Source organism: Ischnura elegans, chromosome 7 (assembly GCF_921293095.1).
Source record: "Ischnura elegans chromosome 7, ioIscEleg1.1, whole genome shotgun sequence".
In the NCBI taxonomy this organism is placed as follows: domain Eukaryota; kingdom Metazoa; phylum Arthropoda; class Insecta; order Odonata; family Coenagrionidae; genus Ischnura; species Ischnura elegans.
Window position 1 is genome coordinate 115,778,817 of NC_060252.1, and position 12,309 is coordinate 115,791,125.

Here is a 12,309-nt window from a genome sequence, read left to right on the forward strand (position 1 = left end):
ACGAAAATTACTTAATTAATTATAAGCTGATGATGGATTCGACAAATAAAACAAGGCGGCTGCTTGACATTACCACATTCCGAGGAATTTTCCGAGCCATCGACGAGGGCAGGCAGAAGAAAGATGTAGCAGTGACCTTTGGAATACCATCATTCACCCTGACATCTATTTTAAACAACCGAGGAAAAACAGAAGAAACTGTATATCTAGGCTGCACAAATAAAAAATGCGGGCAGTGAAATAAGAGGATGAAGGAATTATGTTAAGAAATATAGAAGTTGTGTACTTTACCCTTAGACCAGGGAATTAATTCTTTGGTCAAAAGGCATTATCGAAAACAGCTAGTGATTTATTTTTTATGGAGAGTGAATAGTGAAAACGACATTGAAAGTGCTCATGGAACATCCTTCAGACCATGCACAGGCTGTGCCTTTCGTGGAAGGAATTAATATCTTCAATTTTTGAGAAATGCTTCACCAAGGCTGGGATTACGGGTGGTAGCAAACATGAGGAAAGTGAGATATTTGAGAATGAACCTACAGAGTACGATAAAATCAACAAAATAGTTGACACAAATTCAACATTTGAAGACTTTGTAAATGTTGATAATGATTTATTCATATCTTCCCCACATGAGTTGGAAGATATGGGTGAAGGAGATGTATATATATTGCAGGATACAGGAAGAGATGGATTTAGAGGAAGATGTTGGTAATGAGGAATCAGTTACAGTTCCAACCAAAAAAAGAGGTTGAGGATTCATTGGACGTAATTGAATGGTTTTTATTAAGCATGGAGGAATGCGATCATAATATGATTGTATTCAATAGAATTGAAAACATTATATCGAAAGAGATTTTAAAAAAGGTTTAAGCAAACCCAATAACTAATTTCTTTCCTAAAAAGCCCTCTTGAACAAGTTACTTTTACCTTTGTGTAATCCTTAAATTGTATATATATGTTCACTAATGCACGCATATATGTTTAAATATATTAATATTATGGTTTATTAATAAAATGGTGCCTATCACAAAAACCTCTCTATAGTGAACCTCCATACATCAAATTGCCCAAATTTTGGCCCCCTCCATTACGATGTAAAGAGGTTTTACTGTACAAACAAAATAAAATTTTCATCTCCAGAACAATACCAGCGAAAAGCATTACAGTACACTCTAGTTAACACATTTCGTGCTGAGCGTTTTTTGAAGAAAATGCCCTGTGGCTGACTTTTTGGCAAAAATTTGTATTTTTTTATTATTATTTTAACGACATGATCTTATGATTTGTGATGCCTGGTACATGTTTTCACACTTTTTTCCAAAAATAACCCTTCATTTGTTAAAAATTTGAAATTAAAATTTTCTAAGTATCCTGTCAAACTTGTGATACCTTCCCGCAACACACCTACATGTTTCCCATATTTCTTTGCTCTTTGTAAGTACTGTAGCGAAAACCCGTTCAGAATTTATCACTTTCTGGAAAAAAACAATGGAAATAGTAATGAAGCTAACATTATTTTTTTTATCTGGAAATGATACATTTAAATACGATTTTAAATGTTATATTGCTCTAAAGAAAATATTGCGAGTATTACCAATATTTCCAGCAAAAGTGTTGCTCCCTATGATGGAAAAATTATACTTAACAATATGATATCCTCTGGATAAGATTTTATAATGATATACATTGGTTTTTAAATGAAAAGGAAAATTTGTATAAACGAAGAATTCTTGTAATGAAACATATTGTTTTACAAATCGGAAATTGACCAGCATAATTAGAATAATTTTTCAGTTACTAAATACTATGCATAAAATAATATCATTTTTTAAAATAAACATTGAAATAGAAAATATAAAAGGTATGCATTAAAAAATAATTTTTTCCCACTGAATAAATAATTTCTGTATCACAAATTCTCTTGTGATACTTCTGGAAACAGTCAAGACACAATCGAGGATCAGCTAGGCAGGTGGGGCTATAATATGATGTGTCCTGGCGGACATTCTTCTTGAAGCACTGCCTACATCTCTTCTGTTTTCGTCTTTTGTGTTTTTCATATAATCGGGGCAATGTCCTAATAAGCTCTTGGTTTTGGTTGAGGTGGGCTAGGATGACTATCTCCTCAAAGGGATCGAAGGTACAGATATAGTCATAAGAGATTCTATAATAGGGTGGTTTCCTATTATTTTTTTATTGCTTTAATCGAAAGATTATTACTCCTGGAGTACGTATTTCATGCTTTTAGATTTTTAAATGACAACATCTATTTTTCGCGATTAAATGAAAAGTGAAAATTTTCAAGCGCGCGAAAACGCGATGCTTAAGTATGAATGCCGGGTAATATCTCCGTACGTCGTATTTCTGGTTCCCCCTCCCGCCCGGTGAGGTGACCTTGAAGCGAGGCTTAGCGCTGATACGTCGCAGGATGCTAGCGGATAGCTGAGTACCTTGCTGGATGGTAGCGCTTGGCTTAAAAAAGGTTTATTAATACCTTATCAAACAAAGAAAACTTTCCGACCTTAGCCAGTTTTAATAGGTGATTGATAAGACATGTTTCCCTGAGCTCTGTGCCTCATGCATGCATTGGTTATCTCAGACGATGTAAAACTCCATTCCTCTCGTGTAGAAACTAGGTCCCTGTGACGTCATGTGGAGTGGAATCGCATGGGCACCAATCTGGCCTTTTTCAAATGAGGATAAAATTTGACCCTTGCCATTCGTCTAAACCGGTATTTCAAAAACCAAATAATTTGTGTATTATGAATACACTAATGGTGGGTAACGAATCGCAATCAATGCCTTTCGTTTTCTTTGATGAAGGAAACTACCCTATTGGAATTGGAAAGTCGATGAGAGAAATTTTCCAAAATTTTCTTTGAATAAAAAATAACGTTTCAGCAACAGTAATTTCAGTAGGTGGATTCCCAATTTTTAGTACCATTTGATGGATTTCCTTTCAATGGGAAAGTCAGACATCATTTGATCCCAATGATCGATGCCACAATTGTAATTGCTATTTTTAACCACCGCCTGTGGCTTTCTTGGCGTGCACCCTCGTCTTTTCGTAGGTTCGTTCATTTTTTTGCACTGAATTCAGCGCTGATCATCCGCACTTCCCTCTTATCCTTTCACCTTAGGATACAGATTTTATCCTCATGAAAGGCCTCCACCACCTCACCTTTCTTTAATTCGTAGCAGAGCACCACAAGAGAAATCACTTTCTTGCCTCTCCTCAGTGTCCCCGTCAAGTAAGGTTTCCCATTTGGATGGAATCTAGAACTGGCTACACTGTTATAAAAGTTATTCATATAAAAGGATTGGCCTCAGTCAAAATGATCCTCTGTCATTTGTTTACCATCTTCTCCGAATGCCCTTTTCCAGACACTTCTGAGTTGGAGGACCTGCAGCGCCAAACCCTTTGCTTCCGTCAACATATACAACTTTATTGCGTACCTGTAGCGCTTTCCCCTCATATATTCACTACATCCCAGCATAGCTCTCCATGGAACCATAGACTCTTCCAAACTTAGGTCACGTGAGCAGGTCACTACTTTGTCCATTGTTTCCTGGAATGTGTCTATATGGGGCTAATTTTGAATAATCAGTCGGTCAGAGGAGTGTTAGTGTCAGAGAACGTAGATAGGTTCTCGTTGATTTGAAGGGCTTGGAGAATTGACATGAATTGATCAAGCGACTTCTCTCTCCTGAAGCAATGCAAGTCATATAAAGATTCAGATTTTCAATAATCGAAGATACGGGAAATTTTGATAATTCTTGTATGAAAAATAAGGCCAAAAAGTGGGGAAATTCTTCTATGGTTAAATATTTCCATATATGTATTTATTTACACTGGAAGTCACGTCATAGAGTAAGTATGTATATATATGTATTAATATATTTACTCAAAGGTAACATAGGCCACAATGCACTCCTTATTTAAGCAATACAGATATCATGAGATTCACACATTATCTACATGGCATCGACTGAGAAATACATTTTTGGTGCTAAATTCAAGTTGAAACTTCAAACGGATCTGGGGTAAAATTATTTGGCACTCAACGGTGAAACTCTTAAAAAATAAAAAGCCTTTTTTACATCCATTGGATTACATATCAGGCATAATACATATTTAGTATAGTGTACTCCTTTCTATTAAGGTTTCTATCTATGATGAACAGTTTTGGAGAAAATTTTATTTAACCAAAAGTGACATGTTAGTTACATTCAACATATAAGATTCTTGAAAACTTAACAGGTCAATCGCTTTGTTTCCTCTTAAAAATTGATGTTGTGGTTTAGTAGGTACATTTAATTTCTAATCTGAACCAGAGAAAAGTTTTAATAAAATATTGCCAATTACTTACTCATTAATGTTACAATTCAAGCAATAGTTCAATGAAACCATTTGGTAGGTATGGTTGGAAATAGTTATCCCTCCCTCCGATCTCATAAACTCTGAGCTCAGGGGGCCCCCAGATTGGATTGTAGATAACTCACTAGATAGTTCAAACTTTCATAACCCTATGAGGGAGTAGTGAAGAGAACTACCATCCAGAGGATAGCATTGCAGGGGGCCCCCCAAAACTCTAGCTTTTACCATGGAGCGGCTGGCATGCGCTGGGGCACTTCTCTCTCTGCTTTCCACGCCTAGGCCAACTACGATGACAAGTTTGTGTGAATCTCCCTCTTGAGATTAGACCATAGTGGCAAGTGCGACCAAGTATATATCAGTATATTTTGAGGACCACTGCGGATCATGTGACATTCCATTTTTTCCCTCGTCCACTCTTCCCAAAGTCTCCAGTTCCATCCAGCGAAACCCATTATCCCTGCAGGAGTTTCTGGGTAGTCGATACCCCAATTCCTTTCTTCGAGAAAAAATATCAGATTGCAATGTTTGGGTATAGTTACACATGTCAATTGTCTGAGTTTTTGGCTAAGGGGTAACTATTACCATGGTAATCACTACTTTGTCAGTGCCTCGAATGGGAAAATAGGAATTGAAGTGTACTTGGAGTGGGGAAGTTGCGCGCGCACAGCACAAATATTCTCTATTTTTCCTCACACAGATCGCAAAATCTGAAGTAGTTCAGTGAAAGCTGGTTTGGGTAGTAAAAGAGTTTCATCCTCTTTGAAGTGTTAATATGAAATTTGTTTGCGAAAGCAGTGCGCAGAAAAGAAATGAGAAGAAGAGAATGCTATTTCATGTCAATAATATCTCAAAAAACTTGAGTGCTTGGCTAAATAAGAGAAGTGGTTTCTGTATGGATTTACTGCACAATGAGAGTTATAGATACAGATTCAGGTATGTTGGAATATTTGTATTTTTATTTAAATAGTTTAATAAATATCATCTTGTGACACGCTCCGAGTCAACTAGTCATGCAGTTCTTTCTTCTCTCCATAATCAAGTTTATTTTTTAGTTAGTTTTGTACATATATTTTAATTTTGTGCGCTTAGTTTATGTTTCCAATGTATGGTGCCAAACGCAAACAAAGGAAAGAAACGATCTACTAATGCAAATCCTGCAGTGATACGTCTGATACCAGAGGCAGATCTAGGTTTGGGAGGAAGGGGTGGTCTGGAGAATTCCCCCTGCCGAAGGGGGGTTCGGGGATTAGGATATTTGGGATTTTCATGACTCAATAAAGGCGGTTTTCAGCCAATTCTTTGACAAAAAGAGACTACTATGCACATGTTGTAGGTCGTTTGGTTAGTTAAATTTTATAGTGGTCATCTACATCTATATATGTACCATCCGCATGTGGCGGGGGATGTAAAGACAACCAACGTATGCACATAAAAAGGAAATGTTTTAATGAAATTGTGCCTAGCATTTATTGAAGTCCTTTGTTGTGCAGGGAAATAAATTCCCACACCTATCCGTTTGCCTAAATCTCTCTTATTTTATCGTTTTTGTTGTACCTGTAAATGTAGTTCTCCAAAATAATATGATGATCTCTGTGTTGCTCTTAAATATATCCATTCCCAATTGCTCAAGCAATCTAAACCTTGCACGCAGCCTCTTGAGTCTCTAGCGGCTCTCAACCCAATTGGTTTAACATCTGTGTAATGATTTCTTTACGGCCATAGCAGGTTTTGACAAATCGCGAATCTTGATAGGTTGGAAGGAATTAGCCCTTCGATAGGAAGGACTCCATGTAAACCTCTGCCATCTATCTTAAATCTATCTATGAAACAAAATGATCCAATAGAGGCAGGAAGTTGATATCCTGAAATATTCTTCTAGATTTTCTGTGGCTTCATGTCAAATATCAGCAATTTTTAAAGAGCTACAATAGTGTTGAGTTGACCTATTAATTTCTCATTTTATGTTTGTTGCCTTTTGTAGAAGTTGGTAGTTTTAATAAAGTTGTAATTATTTTTATTTTGAGTATTTTTATGAGTTTCTGAACACATAATCACTTCGAAGGTGAGAACTAAAAATAATTGAATTATTGATTGGGCCCATTAATGTTTGACAGTTACTTATAAAAATATTTTTTTAACTACAGCTTCTCTAATTCTGATAAGGATCAAAATAAATATAAATATTAAAAATGTATCCCAATATTTTACCTATGATTTTCTTCTCCTCTCGTCAGTTTTGATTGACTAGCTTATTTATATGGACAAAACTAATTGTTAAACATTGCCCTTAAAAAGTTTGAGATATGCTTGTTAATTCAGGCTTAAATTTTTGTACAAAATAAGTACTTCAATTTTTGCACAAGATTTTACCTATACTTAAAAACAACCAACGAGTATGGATATAAGAGCTTGTACTTATGACTAAATCAATATACCAGGCAAAAATTAAAGACAAAGTTAAATCATAATAACCAAGTCTTTATCTGGCCCCAAAATGTGCATTATTGTATTTTACATTTTTACTTTGCTCTTTTATAGGGTTATTTTAACACTAGAAGGACGGGAGATCCACTCTACCTAGAAGGAAGGCTAGGGGTCATTTGACCCCTAAAATGTATTTTGGAATAAAACGCCTCATTTTCATCCAATATTCAGTTTAATCGTATTAATTGTTGAATCAGTTCATTAAAACACTATTTAACATTATTAAATATTATTTCCATTGTCACAAGTTAATAACAATTATTTTAAAAAATCATGAAGGAAACCATATTTAGCAGTCGATTGAAATTTAATCATTTCAATACATGCACTCAAAACAAAATTTGTGTTTTATATTTGAACAATAGGGACACTGGGTTTGCAAAATTTGCATTCAAATTTTTAATAATTATTACTTTGTTGTAAATCTCATACATTTATTTTCAGCGCTGTTTCCACAAAATGTTTTTTGCACTGAATGCGTACATTGGACGATTTATTCATCTACATCTAAATCTACACACTACCCCGCAAGCCGCCTAAAAGGCGTGTGGCAGGGGGTGTTACGACACCATCCATTTGCACATGAAAAAGAATTTTGAAAATGGAAAGGAAATTAATGCAATGCGGTGACATTTTTGGCACCATTCTCTTTGTTGTGCCCGTGGAGATATGGCTGTTGGATTTGGAGACGTGTAAATAAAATGATATGTACATGTTATCCATCATATCTACTCCCGCTTGTTGTTCCCGAGTAAAAATACATTATTGTTCTATTTTGCCTGATTCTACGTAAGAGTATGGCCTAAGGTAATTTTGAACACTCGCGTTGAATGGATTACATGGATATTCATACGTCACGTCTGTTTTTTCAGATCGTCCCAGCAGGTGAAGTTTTCCATTTTTTTTCTAATTTTCTGCTAGCTGGATGAATGGAAAATAATTGTTACAGGTTATATTTATTCCTGAATTCTTGTATGTTACGGTCACTTTACTAACTATATATTTCCACAACGCTTGATTTCATGGCCAATCTTCATATTTTCCACAATATAGAAATTCATTTAGGCTGTATTTTCATTTCACATCTGTCAAAACCCAGTACTCAATTCCAAATTTGTCTGGGTAATTCAGAATATACCTCATAAAAGGGCAGCTGCATTTCATTGGATAGAGCTGTGCATTTGCTGTTACGCCAAAGTCGCCATCGAATTCACTATCTTGGACTTCGTCGCTTCCATCACACGCAGATGATGATGGATTGGTCAGAATGTCCTTGAATTGATGTTTCCGATTCACTTCCAGACAAATCTTCTATATTCCCTTCAGCCATTTGAATGGCGACGGTTCTCTTCTCTTGATGTATTTCCCGACTTCTTACTTTCTTCCTCAACTCGCTATTGATATGCATGCAAAAAAATGTGCAAACCAAAGCGCAATTTGGTGGAATCTTATCCAGTTGCATTGGAGGTATAATGAGCTGGAGAGCATTACAAATTCATACAAAAGGACAAAAATTTCAAAAGTAACGCTAATTGCCGTTTGCAAGGCAGGGACTCAACTGCCAACCGTATCCTGATTCGTATCTTCCAGGAACTTGCAGTAATGCTTCTTCTTCGACCTACATGCGGATTCCAAGGGTAGGATTTACAGTAGAATTTTATAGTCCAGCCAATTCCTCCGCTCTCTCAAAAAGAGACAGGATTTCAGCGTGCAGTCAACCCGACGGGGTCAGGCGGCACAGGCTGGACACATGGCAAAGGGGCAAGGTCGAGTGACAGAGCCATTAGGCCAGAAAAATGAAACAGTTATTTGTAAACCTGATGAGGCGATGATGAAAAATAATGTCTCTAAGAGCTCTGAATCTTGGCCAACCGAAAACAGTCATGGGATACGTGATGATTTTCCGGTGTGGGTAATACAGTAATAATTGAACAATAAAAGAAATACAAAATTAAAATATCATAATTTCACGAATTCCACGCAAATCAAGGATTCAAAACGTTTTATTTCCGTTTGCTTTCCGTAAAATATCGAAAGATTGAGCACAACAAGTCACTATGCCTAGGATTTGAAGTACAGGTAGGAGCTCTTCGGACGAAACTGGCATTGAACCGGGTTCTTGCTGGTTCAAAATGAAGCAAATCATCTACCACTCTAGACTTACTGATTATATGCTATACATAGCTCAAAAGAGCCCACGGGAAAGACAAAAAGCAGAAAATAGCGCGAAAACAAGCGGTGGATCAAATGACCCCCCGCCGTCCTTCTAGGTATAACATGTCATAAAAATTTAAAACAAAACATTACAGTTGAATTTTCACTAATTTATCAAAATATGTACTAAAATGAATAAAAAGAAAAAGTTTAAAAAATTATTAAATTAAAAATTATAAAAAAATATTTTAATAAGAGAAAAATAATTTTGAATTCTGAAAATGGGTCAAATGACCCCTGCCGTCCTTCTAGTGTTAAAAGGCTATTGTAGAGGTTTATGAAATATCAGGGCGTTTTCAAGGAACAAATTCACTAAAAAGAACCATAAACATGATAAAATTTTTTAAGCTGTGAAGTTCTCACTTTTCATACTATTTTTTCTTACAAATCTTTATGTTTTGAATTTCATCAGTTTTTAAGAGCCAGAATAGTGTCAAAATCCATTTCCAGTCATGAAAGGTCCCTAAGTTTTTCGGAGGGGGGGGAGGGGTGCGAATCCTCCGCTGAGGGGAGGTCCCATCATGAGCCCCAGCCGTGGCACAGTGGGGCCAAACCCCACTTTAAGTCGACAAAAGTCCAAAAATGAAAGTTTGAAATGGGTTTTTTAAAATATTAGGATGGGTAATAAAAGGTTTGAACTGCATAACAGTGTATTTTACATGTTGGTATGTGTGCACCTTCGCGTAGAAATAAGTGTCAAAGTAAGAGAAAAGCGAAGCACTGGTCCCGGGGTCGCAGACGCCTAACGTCGCAGACGCAGACGTCGATTTTAAACTATGATTACAGCAGACTGGCCCTTTTGATTTTATTTTTTTTAACTTGCAATCAATGGGAATAAGTATGGAAAATATAAATTTGCTTTCATTATTTTAGAGATGTGCGAATAGTATCCGCGAATACTCGAATACCTCGAATATTAGAAAGTATTCGATATTCGAGGTTTCGAATAGTTATGCGAAAAGTACCGCCTCGAATACCTCGAATACTTTGAATTTCGCGTCATACACTGTCGCACGCACGTCGTTGGTAGTTGACTCGGAAAAATGTAGAGAACTGTAGTCATTTAGTGCTCGCAGCGCCGTTTTACGCAAGTTGACGAATTACATCAAATTCGTGGATTTTAGCGGTGAAAAGAGTTCGACGAGGGGACCCGAAAATGGTCGGGTGAAAAAATCCGAAAATCCCCGATTCCCCCCACCAGGAGAACCTCAGTGCCGTGGGATAGCAACCTTAGGGCATTTCCCACGATCCGCTATCCCCCTCCATTCAGCACTCGCCTCACCCACTCTGACGCTTTCCTCTTCTCCGAAATCAAACAAAAGGTCCCAGCTCGCGCAGGGATCGCATTACGAAGACCCCTGCTTCGAAAAAAATATCGAGTTACGAGATCAATGAAAACTTGTTTCACGCCCTCCCCCTTTTTCTCACCCACTGACCTTTTTCTGGCTACCTGCTTCGAAGTTCCCCATTTCTGGAGGTCAACTGCTGTGTGAGTACCGTGGGATACTTACATTAGCGCATTTCCCAAGATCCGGTATCCCTCTCCATTCAGCACTAGCCCACCCCTCTGAGGATTTCCTCTTCTTCAAAATAAAAAAATGGTCACAGCTCGCGCAGGGATCATATTACGAAGACCTTAGCTTCGAAAAAATACCGGGTTACACGAGAACAATAGATACGTGTTTCCGGCCCTCCCTTTTCTCCCCCACTGACCTTTTTTTTCCTACCAGCTTCGAAGTTCTCCATTTCTGTGGAGGTCAACCGCTGCATGAGTCATCTATTAGCACAAAAGGTGTCTAAGAATGACTTTCGTCAATTGATGTTACACCTTTATTGAATTGAAATATTAGTAATGTGCGCGTAATTTAAAAAAGAATAAGACCAAACACGACGTATTTCTGAGTTTATTTAAGCATTTTACGCAAAGAAATAAATGTCAAAATACGACGGAGACTTAGCATTCTGGTGAAACTCGATATGAGCAGCAGAGCTTCTCGGAAGTTGATGCGGTATTTTTTTCCGAAAGCATATATCAAGTTACAATTAATGAGTGGTGCTATAAATCTTTATTGTTACAGTCCCAGACAAAGGGATATTTTCACAGAATATTTGGTTTCTCCCTGATAGCAATAGGGTGGTTTCCTATTATTTTTTTATTGCCTAAATCGAAAGATTATTACTCCTGGAGTACGTATTTCACGCTTTTAGATTTTTAAATGATAATATCTATTTTTCGCGATTAAATGAAAAGTGAAAAATTTCAGGCGCGCGAAAACGCGACGCGTTAGTAGGAATGATGGGAAATCTCTCCGTACGTCGTATTTCTGGTTCCCCCTCCACCCGGTGAGGTGACCTTGAGGCGAGGCTTAGCGCTGATACGTCGCAGGCTGCCAGCGGGTAGCCTAGTGCCCTGCTGACTGGTAGCGCTTGGCTTAAATAAGGATTATTAATACCTTATCAAACGAGGAAAACTTTCCGACCTTAGCCAGTTTTAATAAGTGATTATTAAGACATGTTTCCCTGAGCTCTGCGCCTCATGCATGCATTGGTAACCTCAGACGACGTATAACTCCTATCTTCTCCTATAGAAACTAGGTCCCTGTGACGTCACGTGGAGTGGCATCGCATGGGCGCCAATCTGGCCCTTTTCAAATGAGGATGAAAATGGACCATTGCCATTCGTCTACACCGGCATTTATAAAACGAAATAATTTGTATATTATGAATACACTAAAGCCGATGTCCCACGGTCAAATTTGCGTCAAAATATTTTGATCAAAATTTTTGTCCAAAAATTTTGATGCAAATATTTTGATACAACTGGACTGGGGGTGTCCCACGATGCATCTCATTTTGATCAAAAACAAACGAAAGACGATATTTATGTAAACAACTAGGAAACTTGTGGAGGTGGAGGATTCTTTCTTTTTAAGCAGGCGAAATTGTTTGAACAGGCCTCTTGAACATTAAAGATGCGAAAAAAAGAAAACAGAAGGAATGCTGAACTTGGCCTTGGCTGGAAAAGGGATATGAAAGCGTTGGAATAAGCATGCTAAACATGTTGGAGAAGGAGTTGGTCGCCGATGTTCCCGTTTATTATCGATAATAATTGACGGCAAGTCAGGATATTTTCATGTCCCTTATCAGCAAGGTTGAGGGCAGAATAAAACGCCAGGATACAAACGTGAGGCAGTTTATTCCCGCGAGGAAAATGTTATTAATAAATGATG